General features: G+C 49.0%; 1 non-coding gene across 1 annotated transcript; it reads left to right on the top strand.

Moving 5' to 3' along the window:
* The first annotated feature begins 2,019 nt into the window (after positions 1–2,019).
* LOC130037976 (small nucleolar RNA SNORA33) lies at positions 2,020–2,147 on the top strand. Its single transcript, XR_008794549.1, has one exon. It is a non-coding gene; the product is annotated as a small nucleolar RNA SNORA33 (small nucleolar RNA).
* The last annotated feature ends 13,510 nt before the right edge of the window (positions 2,148–15,657 follow it).

Here is a 15,657-nt window from a genome sequence, read left to right as displayed (position 1 = left end):
GGCGATGTTGTTTTTCTTTTTTTCTTTTCTGGAAATGAAAGATGGGCGGCAGTATTCAAGGAATCACAACAGTAAATGGACAGATCAGGAGCATAACCAGATTATTTTCAGTAAATAAACAACAAACCTCCAGAACCAGCCACAACTATGCTGAGACAACTCTCCATACGCATGAAGGTACCGGCAGAGGAACAAAGGCATGCGGGTCCTGGGGCTGAGATCTCCAAGCCTGCTCGGATCGGGGCTGAGCATCCTCCACTCAGATCCTCCATCTTCCAGTAGGCAGGGGTCACACCCACCAACTGCCCTCCCCCCCCCCCCCCCCGTGCCATGTAATCCCATCAACGGCCAAGACCCAGAGACTATGAAACCCAGCTCCCGGAAGTGTGCGGCCTCATTCGGGGCCCGCACAACATCTTATGATCTCATTCTTACTTTGGACAACCTGGCAGGCTACCGAATGTAACCTGCCCACATGGCAGAGTCTGGCAAACTCCCTGTGGTGTACCCAATATGCCAAATACCAGTAACAACGATGGGTCTCATTCTCCTAACCCTGAAAGAGCCTTGAATATGGCACTTTTTAAAATCTCAGGGCTAGGGTGAAGGAGCCATTACTGGTGCCTGCTCGAGGCAATCGACGAACAACAGGATGATCGTGATCGTGAAACAACAAAATATAAAGCTAAAATATTCCACCAGAATTCCTATAACTGAATGTTAGCTGGCCCTATCTATGATTTACGATCTTTCCTCTTCTTTACTGGAAAAGCGTGACTTACTGCTGCAAACCAATTTTTTAACTGTAAGAAATCTTAGAATGAAATTTTAAGACACATCTTTCTACCTGCAACACTCAGTGATGGAACAAGAGAGATACCCACAAACACCAACACCAAAATCCAACAACAAGATCCCTCAAATGACGACAATGGACAACTGCTTATCCAACAGTCCCTCATTCTGGAAGGGCTAGAGGACCATAAAAACTCGGTATGACCCTGATATGTGTGGGTATCTGTAGCTGTACTGCAGAAATACAGTGAAGTACTTCACATGCTTGCTAAGTTTTAATAGTAATGGTTGGATAAAGAATTTTCTTAGAAGCCTTATGCTTTGTGTACTATGTTGCTTTGTAATCTAGAGCCAGGAGTAACCCCTGAGCTATGCTGGGGTGGCCCAAAAACAAACTAACAAAAATATCACTTTAACCATGTCTGAAACCCAGAAAATAAGAAGTGGGAGAATCAAACAGGACTTTTTTGTTTTTATGTCACACTCTTAGATGCTCAGGGCTTATTCCTAGCTTCGCACTTAGGAATTGCTCCTGGAGGGGCTCAGGGAAACCATGTGGAATGCTGAGGATTGAACCGGGGTCAGCCACATTTTTCCTTTTGCAGTGTACAAGCATCTTAACTTGATTGTTCCATTGTTCCATTTGCTAACCCTTGCTTTCATTGGTTTGGTCAATGGCATTGAATCATTGCAGATTCTTTAGATTCAATGTCATAAAGAATTCTGTTTTGGGGGCTGGAGTGATAGCACAGCTGGTAGGGCGTTTGCCTTGCACGCGGCCAACCCAGGTTCGATTCCCAGCATCCCCTGAGCACCACCAGGAGTAATTCCTGAGTGCAGAACCAGGAGTAACCCCTGAGCATCGCCGGGTGTGACCCAAAAAGAAAAAAAATTCTGTTTTCCTCAATGATTTATGGATTTGGGTCAATATAAAGGTCTTTAATTAATTTTGAATTTACTTTTGTGCATCACCTGATGGTATGAGTCAGGGGCCTAAGTTCATTTTAGTTTTACATGTGACCAACCAGTTTCCTCATTATCATTTGTTGAAGACACTTTCTTTGTTCCTCCTCTTACTCTTCACTGTTGAAGATTAACTGGTCATCTATCCGAGAATCTGTCTCTGGGCTCTCACTCTATTCCACTGGTCTGAGAGTCTGTCTTTAGTCTAGGGCCACACGGTTTTGATTACTATGGCTTTGCAGTATAATTTAAAGTTGGGAAAAGACAACAAATAAATCTGCTTACTTGAATGTGTTGCCAGAAATTTAGAAATAGCTGGCAATAGCAAAGCCATGCTGTGAGCCTTAACAGCATTGAGGTTGTTAAGGTCCCTGAAAGTGAACACAAAAGTTTTATATATTAAGTTAGGAAAAGAGAAGCCTCCCACTTCTTTTTTCCTTTTTTCCTAGAATTTCTTTGGCTACTTGGAGATGGTGGTGATTATTTCTCCATATAAATTTCAACAGCACTTGATCTCTGTCTTTTTAAAATGTGATTTTTATCTGTACCACTTTCTTCTTCTCTTGGTATGTTTATAACAGCTTTAGTGGATTATAAAATTCACATGCCATATAATTCATGCTTCAAAGTGTAAAATGTAATCACTCTTACTATATTCAGAATTGTGCAACCATCACACTTTCAATTTTAGAACATTTCCCTGATCCCTAAAAATAACTCCTGCCAATCCTCTTTTGCACTTCCCCCTAGCAGTCACTTATTTGTTTTCTCTCTATACATTTAACTATTCTTGAATCTCTCATTTAAATAAAACCATATCTCTTTTTTTGTACTTTTTGCATCTGACTTCATTCAGTTCACATGATGTTTTCAAGGCTTGGCCACATTGCAACATGTATCACTTCATTCTGGGTCATTCCTTACAGTGCTCAGGACACCATATGTGGTGCTGGGGATTGAACCCAGGTGGGCCACATACAGGCAAGTGTCCTAATCCCTCTGCTATGTCTCCTAGCCCAGTACTTCATTCTTTTTATGGTACACAATATTTCATTACTGTGCATTAATCCATTCATTGTTTGGCAGATGTTTATTATTTTCCAATTTCTGCCTATTGTGAATAATACTACCATGAATATTCATGTTTAAAATTTGGCACACAGATTGTTTATTTCTCTTGAATAGATTTCTAGGAGTCAAATAAATATTATTAATAATTATTATTAAATTTTTTACGTTCACATCTAGCAGTGCTTCGGGGCTACTCCTGGCTCAGTGCTTGAAGGTCTCATCAGCTGTGAGACTTTTCAGTGCCAAGCATCAAACCGGGGCTTCTCACATGCAAAGCATTACTCAGTCCATTGAGCCACCTCCCTGACTCCCCAACATAGATTTTTATTTTCTGCCTTTCCCTTCCTTCTGTTGAAGTTGTTATTGTGGTGTCAGGGTCACTATACTCTGGTTGCGGGGCTCACACACACTTGGCCTCAGCTCTCTGGCTCACACTCCCTTCAGTCTTGTTTCTGCATATGCTTCCCAAAGCAGGCTTTTGCTGTGAAACTCTCCACCATCTGACTGGAGCACTCACCAGGAATAGTTGCAGAGCTCATATATGTGTGTGCTAGGGGTTCCACACCTGGCTACGTTGTAGGACTGTATCCTTTAATATGGAGCTTTTGTGCCTGGCTGGTGTAGTTGGAGACTTCCTTGGTGTGGGACTCGCAGAGAGCAGAGCTGCCAGATTTTCACTAGTCACTTGTGGTAGCACCAGAGATTCAACTCATGGCCTCATGCTTACAAGGCAGATACTGTAGTGCGGAGCCATCTGCTATTCCTTTGGAAGTATTGAATCACATGGCAACTGCACGTTAAACCTTTTGAGAAACTGCCAGGCTGTTTCACCATTTTACATTCTCATCAGCAATATATAACAGATTTTATTCCTTTTTTTTTTAAACCACATCCAGCAGTACTCAAGGGTTCTCCTGGCTCTGAGCTCAGGAATAACTCCTGGTGATGCTAGAAGACCATATGGGATGCTGGAGGTTAGAACCCAGGTCAGCTGCATGCAAGACAAATGCCTACAGTCGTGCTCTGACCCCAATACATAGATTTTTTTCTTTTCCTAATCTTGTCTTTCTTTTCTATTTTCTTTCTTTCTTCTTTCTTCCTCTCTTCTTTCTTTCTTCCTCTCTTCTTTTCTTGAATCCCAATGAGATACAGAGTTACAAAGTTGTTCACGATTGGGTTTCAGTCATACAATGTTCTGATACCCATCCCTTCACCAGTGTACATTTCCCACCACCAATGTCCCCAGGTTCCCTCCTCAAGGATCACTGGCTTAGCTCTGGAGACCAAATGGGATGCTGGGGATCAAACCTGGGTCGACTTCATGCAAGACAAGCACCCTACCTGCTTTTGTTGTGTAGTATTTTTGTTATTCAATCTCTTTCTTCAACCTTTCGCTTATTAGATTATGTGTTTTCTTCTTTTCAAGCCTATAGGAATTTTCTGACTTTGAAATTATTATTGAATTATAGCTAAACTGTATTGTAATTAAAGATCATACTTTGCATAATTTCAGTAAAAGGAAATTATGTAAAACTTGCTGACATTTGCTTTATTGATCACATAAATGGTCTTTATTTTGGTCCACATTCTCTGTATGCTTCAAAGAATATCTGCAGTTTGGCAATCAGTATTCTATGCTTGTCGATCAGGTCAGTTAACTAATCAAATTATTTGAATCTTCTATCTTAATTATTTCTATCTAATTTTGTCATTGATTATGAGAGCAATTAATTAAAAATCCATTAGTCATGAATTTGTCTAGTTCTCCTTATACTAATTTTGTTTTACAAAATGCAAAGACCTATAATGGAATGCACAGTTTTACATTTGGCTTTTGGTTTGGGGGCCATGCCTGGCTAGGAATAGGGCTTACTCTTGGCTCTTTACTCAGCGGCCACTCCTGGCAGTGCTTGGGGTGTGGGGCTGGGAATCACACTGGTGTCAGCTGCATTGAAAAGCAAGTGTTTCATTGATTGATTGATTGATTGATTGATGGTCACATTAAAATTTTTTGTTTTGAGGCACTATGATTTACAAAGTTAAATAGTTGAATTTCAGGCATGCAATTTTCCGAAAGATTCTACCACCATGTCAACTTCCCTTCATCAACACCCCCAGTTTCTCTCCTGCTGTCTAGCCTGCCTCCTAGACAGGCACACTTTCACACCATCAATGTGTCCAAGGTCCCTGTCCCCTGCTCCTGATACCTCCTGATCACTTCTTCTTACTCCCCCCTCTTGACTACCTTCATTCCTAGGCTATAGAACTAAGTAGGATAGGGATATTGTAGCACTGTAGCACTGTCCTCCCATTGTTCATCGATTTGTTTGAGTGGGCACCAGTAATGTCTCCATTGTGAGACTTGTTGTTACTGTTTTTGGCATATCGAATACGTCACAGGGAGTTTGCCAGGCTTTGCCGTGCAGGTGAGATACTCTTGGTAGCTACAAAGCAAGAGCTTTAATCCCTACACTATTTCTCTGGACCCACATTCTTTTGCTTTCAACAGACCTTTTTCATTTAGAAGTCTATCTTGAAAACAGATGTTGGTGATTTTACCAATCTGTAAATATTGCTCTTGTTTTAACTGAAACATTTAGTCAATTTACAATGACTGGTAGACTAGATTTGAATCTCCCACTTTACTAGCTACTTAGAAGGATTTTTTGGTTAGTCGTCTAGTTATGGTGCCTTAGATCTTTTTTGCTACCTGGCTATGTATCTTTAGTCTCACATATGAAAAAGAATCATTCTGTGACTGTCCCTTTGATTTTCAGTATTTGTTGAATGAATGAATGGATGAATGAATGAGTGGGTGAATGGGTGGTGGTCTACAGTTCCTTGAAAACAATCTTCAGGTGCTCTGAAGAGGGCCTGTGGAATGAGCCTCTCTCTGGGACCCCCAGGGGCAGGATTTGCTGAGGTCCCCGGCGGCCTCCAAAGTGTGGCCCTTTGTTAGGTCTTGCCCTCTCGTTGCTGGGTGCTCTTGGGTTGGCTCCCTCTCACCCTGCCCGGCAGAAAGGAAGCTGGCCTGCTTTCCTCTTGGCGCCGCTGGTGCTCATTTGAAGTTCCTGGTGCCATCCCAGTGGGCAGCGCAGGCTGCCAGGGCTAATCACCCAGCCCGCCGCTGCCTGCCCACGCGGCCGGCTTTGAGGGCTGGCCAGGGCCTCTGGTGGGAACTGCTCGCTGCCCTAATTGGGCCTCTCCCGGGAGCCGACAGGTCCTGCTTCTCACTTGTCTTTACTCTGGCTGCTGCTCTGCCCTCTCAGGGGGACAGCACGCTTCCTGGTCCAGCTAGCTCTGCAGCCGGCCAGGGCAGAAGCTCACCCTTGTTCCCCAGATGGAGCAACAGAAACCCTAGGGTAGACTGGGTCCCTGCCCAAGGCCACAGCAAGGCCGAGCAAGGTTGCCAGGAGTGACTAGCAGAAAGCCCAATGGCACAGCTCGGTCCCTCACGGCGCTGGCAACTAGAATGAGTTCCCACAGGAAAAATGACCTCGGTTCAGCTCCCTCCTATGGCTTCCCAGGCCCTGCCAAGCACCTGGCACAGACTTTGTGTTAGCTTTCATGAAGATGTGGCCATGTAAGAAATGTGTTACACACACACACACACACACACACACACGCACGCACGCACGCACACACACACACCTTTGCCCTGCCTAAGGATGAGTCCAGGACCCATGGAACTGGGTACAGACTATTGCTTTGGCTCCTCGGTTCCAAGTCTCAGGTCATCATTCCTGGAAAACAGTGTTCTTGGATGGCAGAACCAGGGAACCCTTGTGTGTGAGAGAGGTTTACAGTTTGCCTTTCTCAGACCTGTCTCAGATCTCTTATTGACTGATCTTGGTCATGTCTCTGTGGCTTCCTTCAGCAAATGGTACTCTCTTCCTCCTCCCAGCTCTATCACCTTCCCCACCTTATTGGTAGATGAGCCCCTCAGGCACTCCTGTTCTACTCCCTGAGCTCTTCAAATGAATCCTCGAATCTTTCTTCTCCTTGGTTTTTTCAGGATAGCCAGGACGCCGTGCCTGCCCTTTCGTGTGGTACCTCACTTAATCACTTAATCACTTAACTTCCCGTTAGTCGTCGATTTGCTCGAGCGGGCGCCAGTAACGTCTCCATTTGTCCCTGTCGCGTGCTAGTGTAGCCCAATGGCATCTCTTCGCTCCGGGAACATGGAGGGCCTCAAACCGATCGTTCATGATCTTGACAAAGAAGTCTGACCATCTGGTAGGTGGGCGGCCACGCGGTCTCTTGACATCCCGTGGAATCCAATCAGTAACAGCTCTAGTCCAACGGTCGTCTTTAAATCTCATTACGTGACCAGCCCATCTGATTTTCGACACCTTGGCAAATGAGACAGCGTCCCTGATCCTTGATCGTCGACGGATGTCAGAACTCCGGATTCGTTCTCTCATTTGAGTGAAACGTGATATTCCAAGCATAGCTCTTTCTATTCTTCTTTGGGAGACCTGAATGGCGTTCTCATCTTGTTTGCGTAGGGCCCAGGTCTCTGAGGCATATGTTAATGCAGGAAGAACAGTGGAATCAAAGAGATGTGCCCGGAGCCGGAGGTTCTTCGTCCTCTTAGCTATTTCTTCGACGTTCTTGAAGGCGTTCCAAGCCGCTCTCTTCCTCCTGCGCAGCTCGGGTGCCAGGTCATTTGTCATGTTGACCTCTCGACCTAGGTACACATAGCTGTTGCATTCGGAGATGGTCGTTCCATTGAGAGCGAATGGGGCGTCAGGAACAAGGCTGTTTCTCATAAACATTGTCTTCGTAAGATTCAGCTGTAGTCCTACCTTTCCACACTCACGGTCAAAGTCGGCCAGCATTTGTGCCGCTTGGCTGATGTTTGGTGTTATTAAAACAATGTCATCAGCAAAGCGGAGGTGGTGTAGTTGCCGACCATCTATCTTCACTCCCATTCCTTCCCATTCCAGTCGTCGCATGATGTTCTCGAGGGTGGCACTGAAGAGTTTTGGTGAAATGGTATCACCCTGCCGCACCCCTCTCTTGACATCAACGATCACTTCTTTGTAGAATGGTGAGATCCTGGTAGTGAATCCGCAATACAGCTCACGGAGGATCCTGATGTATTGGGCTTGAATGCCCTGATTGGCTAGGGCTTCAATGACCGCTTCCGTCTCAACAGAATCAAAGGCCTTCTTTAAATCAATGAACGTTAAGCAGAGCGGCATCTTGAACTCCCGAGAAACCTCAATGAGCTTGGTTATCGTGTGGATATGGTCGATGGTGCTGAATCCTTTGCGGAACCCTGCTTGCTCACATGGTTGTCCTTCATGTGAACTCTCTGAGACCTTGGACTCCAGGCTCGCCGGACCCAGGGACAGAGCTTCTCTGCTTGCTCCCACCACCACAGGTGACAAAGGGATTCTAATCAGGAGCCCCACCCTACCCTGCCCTGTCTGCTTCCATCAACCACCCAGGGATCGAATTGTGCACAGGAGACCCACCCTACCCAGATAAATACCCCACTGGCAGACTTCCACTCTCGACACTACTTCCACTACCCAGCCGTCGCCACACTCCAGGATGCTTTCCGGACCCGCGCGGCCGCAAGCGGCCGCGCGGCACATCATAAGACACTAAATACCTGTCTTCTGGAATTGTCGTACCATATTTGATAGGGTTCAAATATGGTAACACCTACAAGGGGGATTAGAGGTCACCCCAAAAGTCTCTATACCTCTCGGAAAGACTGGCAAGCTACCGAGAGTATTCTGCCCGCACGGAAGAGCCTGGCAAGCTATCCGCTGTGTATTCGATATGCCAAAACCAGTAACTACAACTGGTGGTACCTCAGTCCCTTAATTGTCCCTCCTATGACAATTCTTCCCACCCAATAAGGTTCATGGGGCTCTACTCAGGACATTCAGGCTATGAACAAGAAGGGTCTGTGTCTTCCAGGATTGAACCCAGATAGGCCTCAGGTCCATCCAGGATGCTGAAGGACAGAAGCAGACCCATGTCTAAAAGCTCACAAGTTATAATTCAAAACAAACCATTGGACTAGCAAACCTCAATTCTGACTTTCCAAATTCTGGGGGGCTAATCATGAATTGAGAATCCTCTGACTCGCAGAGTGGGGTTGGGAGGGCCTGCTGATTCACCTGATTCTTTTTGACCCCATTAGCCCTAACCATCAGTGCTACCTCAGGATACACCCGAGTCCTCATGTCCCAATTTTGTTTCCACCTCTTGTACCTTATTATTTTATTGTTATTGTTGTAAGTTGAAGGGGGAGGAGTCACATTCAGTGGTGCTGGGGACTACTCCTGGAGTACTCTTGGGTGTTGTTCTGAGGTATGCTGGGGAATGTGGTTCACACAGATGTGGATTGGGGGTCCTGCATGCAAAGCCTGTGGACCAGCCCTCAGCATTCTCTCTCCAGCTTTCAGCTCATGGACTTCACACACTCCATCCCAAGGGGGCCATACAGGAAAGGAAGCCTGGGATCCTGGGGCAAGCAGTACCTCTGAGCAGTCATGTCCCTTGGTAGCGAGGGTTCACGGCCCATGGGGATGACTAGAGTGCTCCTCTGGCCTACATCTGAGGACCTCATTGCCTCACCTTTCCATTACTGACCTCATGTGTCCTGGTGAGTTTCTGCTTGTTGCTTGTTTTTATTTTACTCCTTGAGGGGTCGCCTTATAGATTGTGGGGCAGTCAGGATCCCCTCAGGCATATGCAGCCAGGGGCATTAACTTGCCTTCAGCACTTTCTGAACCACTGAGCTGGGTCCTTCCTTTCTTGCTGGAGATCCCTTGCACAGATGCTTATCAGAGGTGCTGGGGTTATAATTCGGAATCTTCAGCCACGAAACCCAGCCCTAGTCACCCCGAGGTTGTATCATCTCAGTCCACAGTCCTTGAAGAATTTTTCTGAGGGAAACCCTTGTTGAACAGAAATTGAAGGCTCTGTGCTAATTTGACCTTTGTGAAAACCGAATTTCTTTTTTTCTGACCTGTTTCAAGCTCCAAGTCTGTCCCGCAGAACTAGGGAGGCACTGACTAGGGCCATCCGCACCTTTGCTGAGTGTGCCATCTGCATTTCAGCCAGGCTCTCTGTCACCACAGACTGCCCGGTTGGGCAGGGCCTGTATCTCATCTTGACCTCCTGGCATATTTGCAGGCAGGAGGGTGGACTGATGGTGGGAGAGGTGGGGGCACGTGGATGATTCTTTTGGACCCTTGGGTGGCCAGGGTGTTCCTTTGCAGTCACACTGACTCCCCAAGTGGGTTGAGCTGTGATCAGTGGGACCGTCATCAGTCAAGGGAGTAGGTGGCAGCTGTCTCCTTCCGCACCTTCCCGCCAGCCTTTTCCTTTCCTTCTCATACCAGCCCGCAGGGAGGAAGCCCACACTGAAGCTGACCAGGAGGCACCCTGGGGCTCCTACTGATGATTCCTTCTACACCTCCCTCTTCAGCCAAACTTCTCTTTGTTTCTTCTTCCACTGCTTTTGGAGTTGATTGGGTTTATAAAAAGGACCGATTTTTGTAGAATAAAAATGGTGTGGGACTCTCATTCACAAAGCTCAGTTTTCCTAGATCAAATTTTGTTCGTCTAAATTTTGTCAAGAAGATTTCATGTTGCTGTCAACTTTTTAACCAATAACAAATTCTACCATGGGGAAAAATAAAAAGGTATGGAGAGATGTAGCCCAGTGTTAGAGCACTTGCTTTGTGTCACATACACACACGTACATGTATGCACGCATGCACACACATCTCTATGTGATTTTCCTTTCAGGTATTTTAGTCTCTCTCTCTCTTTCTCTCTCTCTCTCTCTCTCTCTCTCTCTCTCTCGTTCTCTCTCTTCTTTTTTTTCCTTTTTGGGTCACATCCAGCAATGCTCACATCCGGTGATACTCAGGGGTTCCTCCTTGCTCCGCACTCAGAAAATATTCCTGGCGGTGCTTGGGGGACCATATGGGATGCCAAGGCCTGTGGGGTGCCAGGAATTGAACCCAGGATTCTCCATGCAAAGCTTGTGCTTGGGCCTGCAGACCCAGCTGCATGTTTTTTACATCTCTCCCCACAAAACAGTCAAGTAAAACGGATCCTCCCATCCTACCCCGAGGTGCCCACACCCCCATTTCCAGGACCTGGGCCTCATTTAGCCCCTCGGAAGAACTTCCAGAGCAGTAAGTGAAACCGGAGGTGGGACAGCATCTCCTGGAGGAAGCGTTTCAGGCTCACAGCCCTCCCTCCCAGCGCTCTCTCTGGGCCTCATTTTCCCTGCACGTAACTCCCTCCCCCACCGCAGACCCTGCCTGGAGTCGTCCCTCTCTGAGGTAGTCAGGGTCTGGCACTCCCTTGCCAGCCTCTCTGGCCTGGGCAACCCCGCAGGCAGCAAGGGGAGGACGTGTCCTGCGCCCGCGGGCGCCCCCCTCAGGCTGACCAGGGTGGAGCTGCATGTCGCCCACCCCCAGGACACTGGGGCTCCGCACGCTCCCCCAAAACCCAGGCGTGGAGGTCAAAGGATCTGGCGGTCTCGCCTCCACTTTTGTTCCCCATGTTGTCAGCTCCTTAAAAAATTACAAGGTTCCCTGCTTTTTCTGGTTTTGCTTTAGGGCCACCCCCAGAAGTGCGCAGGGCTTCCTCCTGGCTCTGCGCTCAGGCATCGCTCCTGGTGGGACTCAGGGCACCACTTGGGATGCGAGCCCCCTGGAGGGGCAGCCCCGAAGCCCCGGGAGCAGCGGCCTGCAGCGCCGAAAGACCCAGGCACGCCCCGAACCGCATCACCCTCAGCTGTGGCGAGCTGGCTGCCGTGCCAGCCTTTGTGAGGGCACCGGCCTGGCACCCGGGACAGCTGGCCGGAAAATCAGAGCTCTGGGCTTTCCGCTGGTGACACGTAAGAGGATTAGGGCTCGGAACAAGGGACAAGGGGCTTTTATGCTCGGGGCTGCAGCCTCGTTGGCTTGCAAAGCCACAGACTTCGGGAACAAAAGTGGAGGCGAGACCGCCAGATCCTTTGACCTCCACGCCTGGGTTTTGGGGGAGCGTGCGGAGCCCCAGTGTCCTGGGGGTGGGCGACATCCAGCTCCACCCTGGTCAGCCTGAGGGGGGCGCCCGCGGGCGCAGGACACGTCCTCCCCTTGCTGCCTGCGGGGTTGCCCAGGCCAGAGAGGCTGGCAAGGGAGTCCCAGACCCTGACTACCTCAGAGAGGGACGACTCCAGGCAGGGTCTGCGGTGGGGGAGGGAGTTACATGCAGGGAAAATGAGGCCCAGAGAGAGCGCTGGGAGGGAGGGCTGTGAGCCTGAAACGCTTCCTCCAGGAGATGCTGTCCCACCTCCGGTTTCACTTACTGCTCTGGAAGTTCTTCCCAGGAGCATACACTATGTCATCTTTTGCATAATGATTTGGGGTGTTGAAAACACAGTGTTTTGTTCCTTATCATGGCTAAGCATATTCCTGAGTTTATCTGTTTACCAACCGATGGGCATTTTATTCGTCCTAACTTTGTCTAATCATGAAGAAAGCTATTTTGAGGGACTGGGAGAGATGGTCTAGCGGTAAGGCATTTGCCTTGCACAGTACCAACTGGGCTGGACCTCCAAAACCCTGTATGGTTCCCCAGCATAGCCAGGAGTGACTCCTGAGCACAGAGTTAAGACACCCCTGGGTGTGGCCCAAATTAACACACACACACACACACACACACACACACACACACACACACACTCTTTAAAAAAATGAAGAAACTGTAACTCAAGACTGGGGATGTGGCTCAGTGGTAGAGCATCTGATTAGAAATGAATGTAATATGGGGTTGGAGTGGGAATGCTCCATGATTAAAAAGAAATCCAGAACCTAGGCCATGGCTCAAAGTGCCCCCGTCTGTGCATGCTGGAGGCTCTGCTAGGAGCAGCCCCCAGGCACTTTGGGCAGCCCCCAAACCAAACGACATGAAAGGCTGCACAGATAGGACAAGGATTAAATGTGCCCCAATTTGATTCCCTCCACCACATGGTCCCAGGAGCAACCCCTGAACACAAAGCATGTGTCCCCCTCCCCCAAACTCCAAAACAAAACAAACTTCCTGATCACACCTCTCCGTATGCTCTTGGGGAGCCCTCCCTCCTACTTTCTGCCCTGCACCCCTGGCTCAGAGAAGCATCACTTCTCTGTCCTCTCAGAGATTCTCCCTCTGGCTGGAGAGATAGTTCAATGAGTGAGGCACCCCCTTCTCATGAGGAGGCCAAGTTCTATCCCCCAGCCTATCCTAGAGCCAAGAATAGCCCCCAAATACTCACAGTGTGGCCCCCTCAAAATGGGAGAAAAATACAGAAGAAAGAAAAGATTTTTTCCCCCTCTCATTTTCTGTTGCCAGCTTGGGTTCAAACCCTCATGACCTGAGCTGGGGAAAGAGTACAGACCTGTAGAGGTTAAGTCATTTGCCTTGCAAGCGGCTGAGGCAATGACAATGGTTCGAATACCAGTGCAGCATATGGTCCATGAAGCATGGAGCCAGGTGTGACTCCTGAGTACTGCTAGGTGTGGTCCTCCCAAATAAATATTCAAATGGGGGGGCAGAGAGAACAGCAGGTAAGGCACTTGCCTTGCACATAGTCAACCTGGGTTTGATCCCTGGCATCACATATGGTCCCTTGAGCCCCACCAGGAGTGATCACTGACCACAGAGTCAGGATAAGCCTTGAGCATCAATGGGTGTGACCCCCAAACAAAAGAAAATTCAAACAAAACCCCTCATGGACTCCCATGCCAACCCTTTGAACACAGACAGTGAGGGGCTTCCACGCCTGGTCTCACACTGACACACTAATGCCACCTCCCAGTAGCACCTGACGTCAGCGTTAGCCCCTGTGCACTGAGCCTCTAGGCCTTGTGAGGAGCCCTCAGCTCAGCAAAGAGCTCAGGGGTCAGGCCAGCCACAGTGAACTTATATTGCAGGAATCTATAGAAAATGGTTTTAGTCTCTTGTCCCCAGACTTCAGCTTATGCACCTTCAAACATGTTGGATTCAGAGACGCCCACTTCTCCATGCCATGACTCCATGTTCCCACACTCCTTTCCCAGGGTGTGATCTCAGCTCTGCCTTTCAGGGACCCTTGGCCCTTGGTTCCTCAGTTTCTCCACCTTCTCAAAACCCTGTCTTGCTCCAGCTGTACCAAAGTCACTACAAATTCTCATTCCCATCACTCAGTCCTCACATGTCCCTGGCACCACCTACTATATATCAAGGTACTCTTGGGGACGCCAAAGACACAGTAATGAACATTAAAGACAAAAATCCCGGCTTCTGCCCAGGGGACATTCTGGTGAGAAGGGAGACTTGTGAGGCGGTGAATGGTGAGAGAAGCACACAAACAACACAAAACCCCCGGCGGGGAGGGGGGGGGGGGAGGCGAGGGAGGGGCAGGGAGGTTCCAGGGGACGGTCCCCTGGTGAGTTTCTGCAGAGACACTTGCTGACAGGGAGTTTGAGCTCAGGGCTTGGGGAGGGCAGGGGGGCAATGCAGGCTGAAGCGGTGGGTTCTCAGCCCTCACCCGCCTTGCTGGGAAGTCCTGGCGCAGTGTGGCCGCCTGCTGGAGGGGGCACGGTCCGGGACCACCAGGCTTCAGGCGGTTCCCAGACGTGGGTTTCCTGGAAGAGCCGGGCCCCAGGAGACTCTCTGCCTAGCACTGGCCCCTGGCGGAACTGAGAGCTGGAGGCGAATCTGGGGAATTGCCCTTCCGATTCCAGCCCTGAGCCAGGGATGCGGTTACTCCTGCGGATTCCTGAGGAGTCCACTGCTGGGCGTCCAGAAAAGGGAGCTAAGGGGGCCCGGGGCTGCCGTGGTGGGGAGGGGAGGCTGCGTAGAGGCGCTGCAGAAGCTGAGAACTCGCAGAAGTCACAGGCAGAGGCAGAGAATTTGGGCACGCGCGGCGCTGGTTAATCTTGGCTGCCCTCTGCTGGGTGTATAGGGGATCACCCCAAAGCGGGTTCCAGCTTTTCTTCAGTTCTTTTGCTCCAAGTGTTGTGAGTTCTGCGGGCTCACTTTTAAAACTGGGTTATAATAGCTCTCTGGTCACGGATGGCAGAGGTGGGAGGAAAGGACTGATCAGCTTAGAGACTGCAAGGCGAGAGACGCTGAGGGGAGCTACACCGGCGTGTGGAGTGAGGCTGGGGCTGGGCCCGGGTTGGTGCCTGCAGCATGGAGACCAGCAAAGCAGAGTGAAGGATTGGCAGGAAGGCTGAGGGCTAAGGACTGGGAGCGGCGCCTGATGTTCCCAGGAGGAGACCCAGACGCAGACTCTGAGGATGGGAGCTGTAGAGCACCGAGTGTGCTTGGTGTTCAGCATCCTTAGAGTGGCCTGGTTTTGTCTTGCTGCGTCACTGATGCGGATATTTTGTGAAATTATGTTCAATAGAATGGTCAGCTTGGTGAAGGCCTAGCTGTGAGTATCCAGTGCTCCTGGATGTCAGAGGCAGTTTTTTAAATTTTTTCATTAATTAGGGGCAGGGCTGGGTCACACCTGACCCAGTGACCACTGGGTTCAGTAGCCACTCTGGCTCTGCTCAGGAGTGACCACTGGAAATACTCAGGGGTCTATATGCAGTGCTGGGAACTGGACCACCATCAGTCTAAGTAGCCACATGTAAAACAAGTGCCTTATCTTCTTCCCTAAATTTCCAGCCCCTTCTTTCCTTTTTTGGGGGGAGAGGGGGGAGGAGGAGGCATACCTGGAGGTACTCAGGTCTTACTCTTGGATTTGCGCTCAGAAATTACTCCTGATGATGCTTGAGGGCCCATGGGGTGCTGAGGATTGAACTGGGGTTTACTTTATCCCTT

This window comes from Sorex fumeus, unplaced genomic scaffold (genome assembly GCF_029834395.1).
Source record: "Sorex fumeus unplaced genomic scaffold, SorFum_2.1 ptg000072l, whole genome shotgun sequence".
In the NCBI taxonomy this organism is placed as follows: domain Eukaryota; kingdom Metazoa; phylum Chordata; class Mammalia; order Eulipotyphla; family Soricidae; genus Sorex; species Sorex fumeus.
The sequence above is the reverse complement of the archived record's forward strand: the minus strand, read 5'-3'. Positions and strand labels throughout refer to the sequence as shown.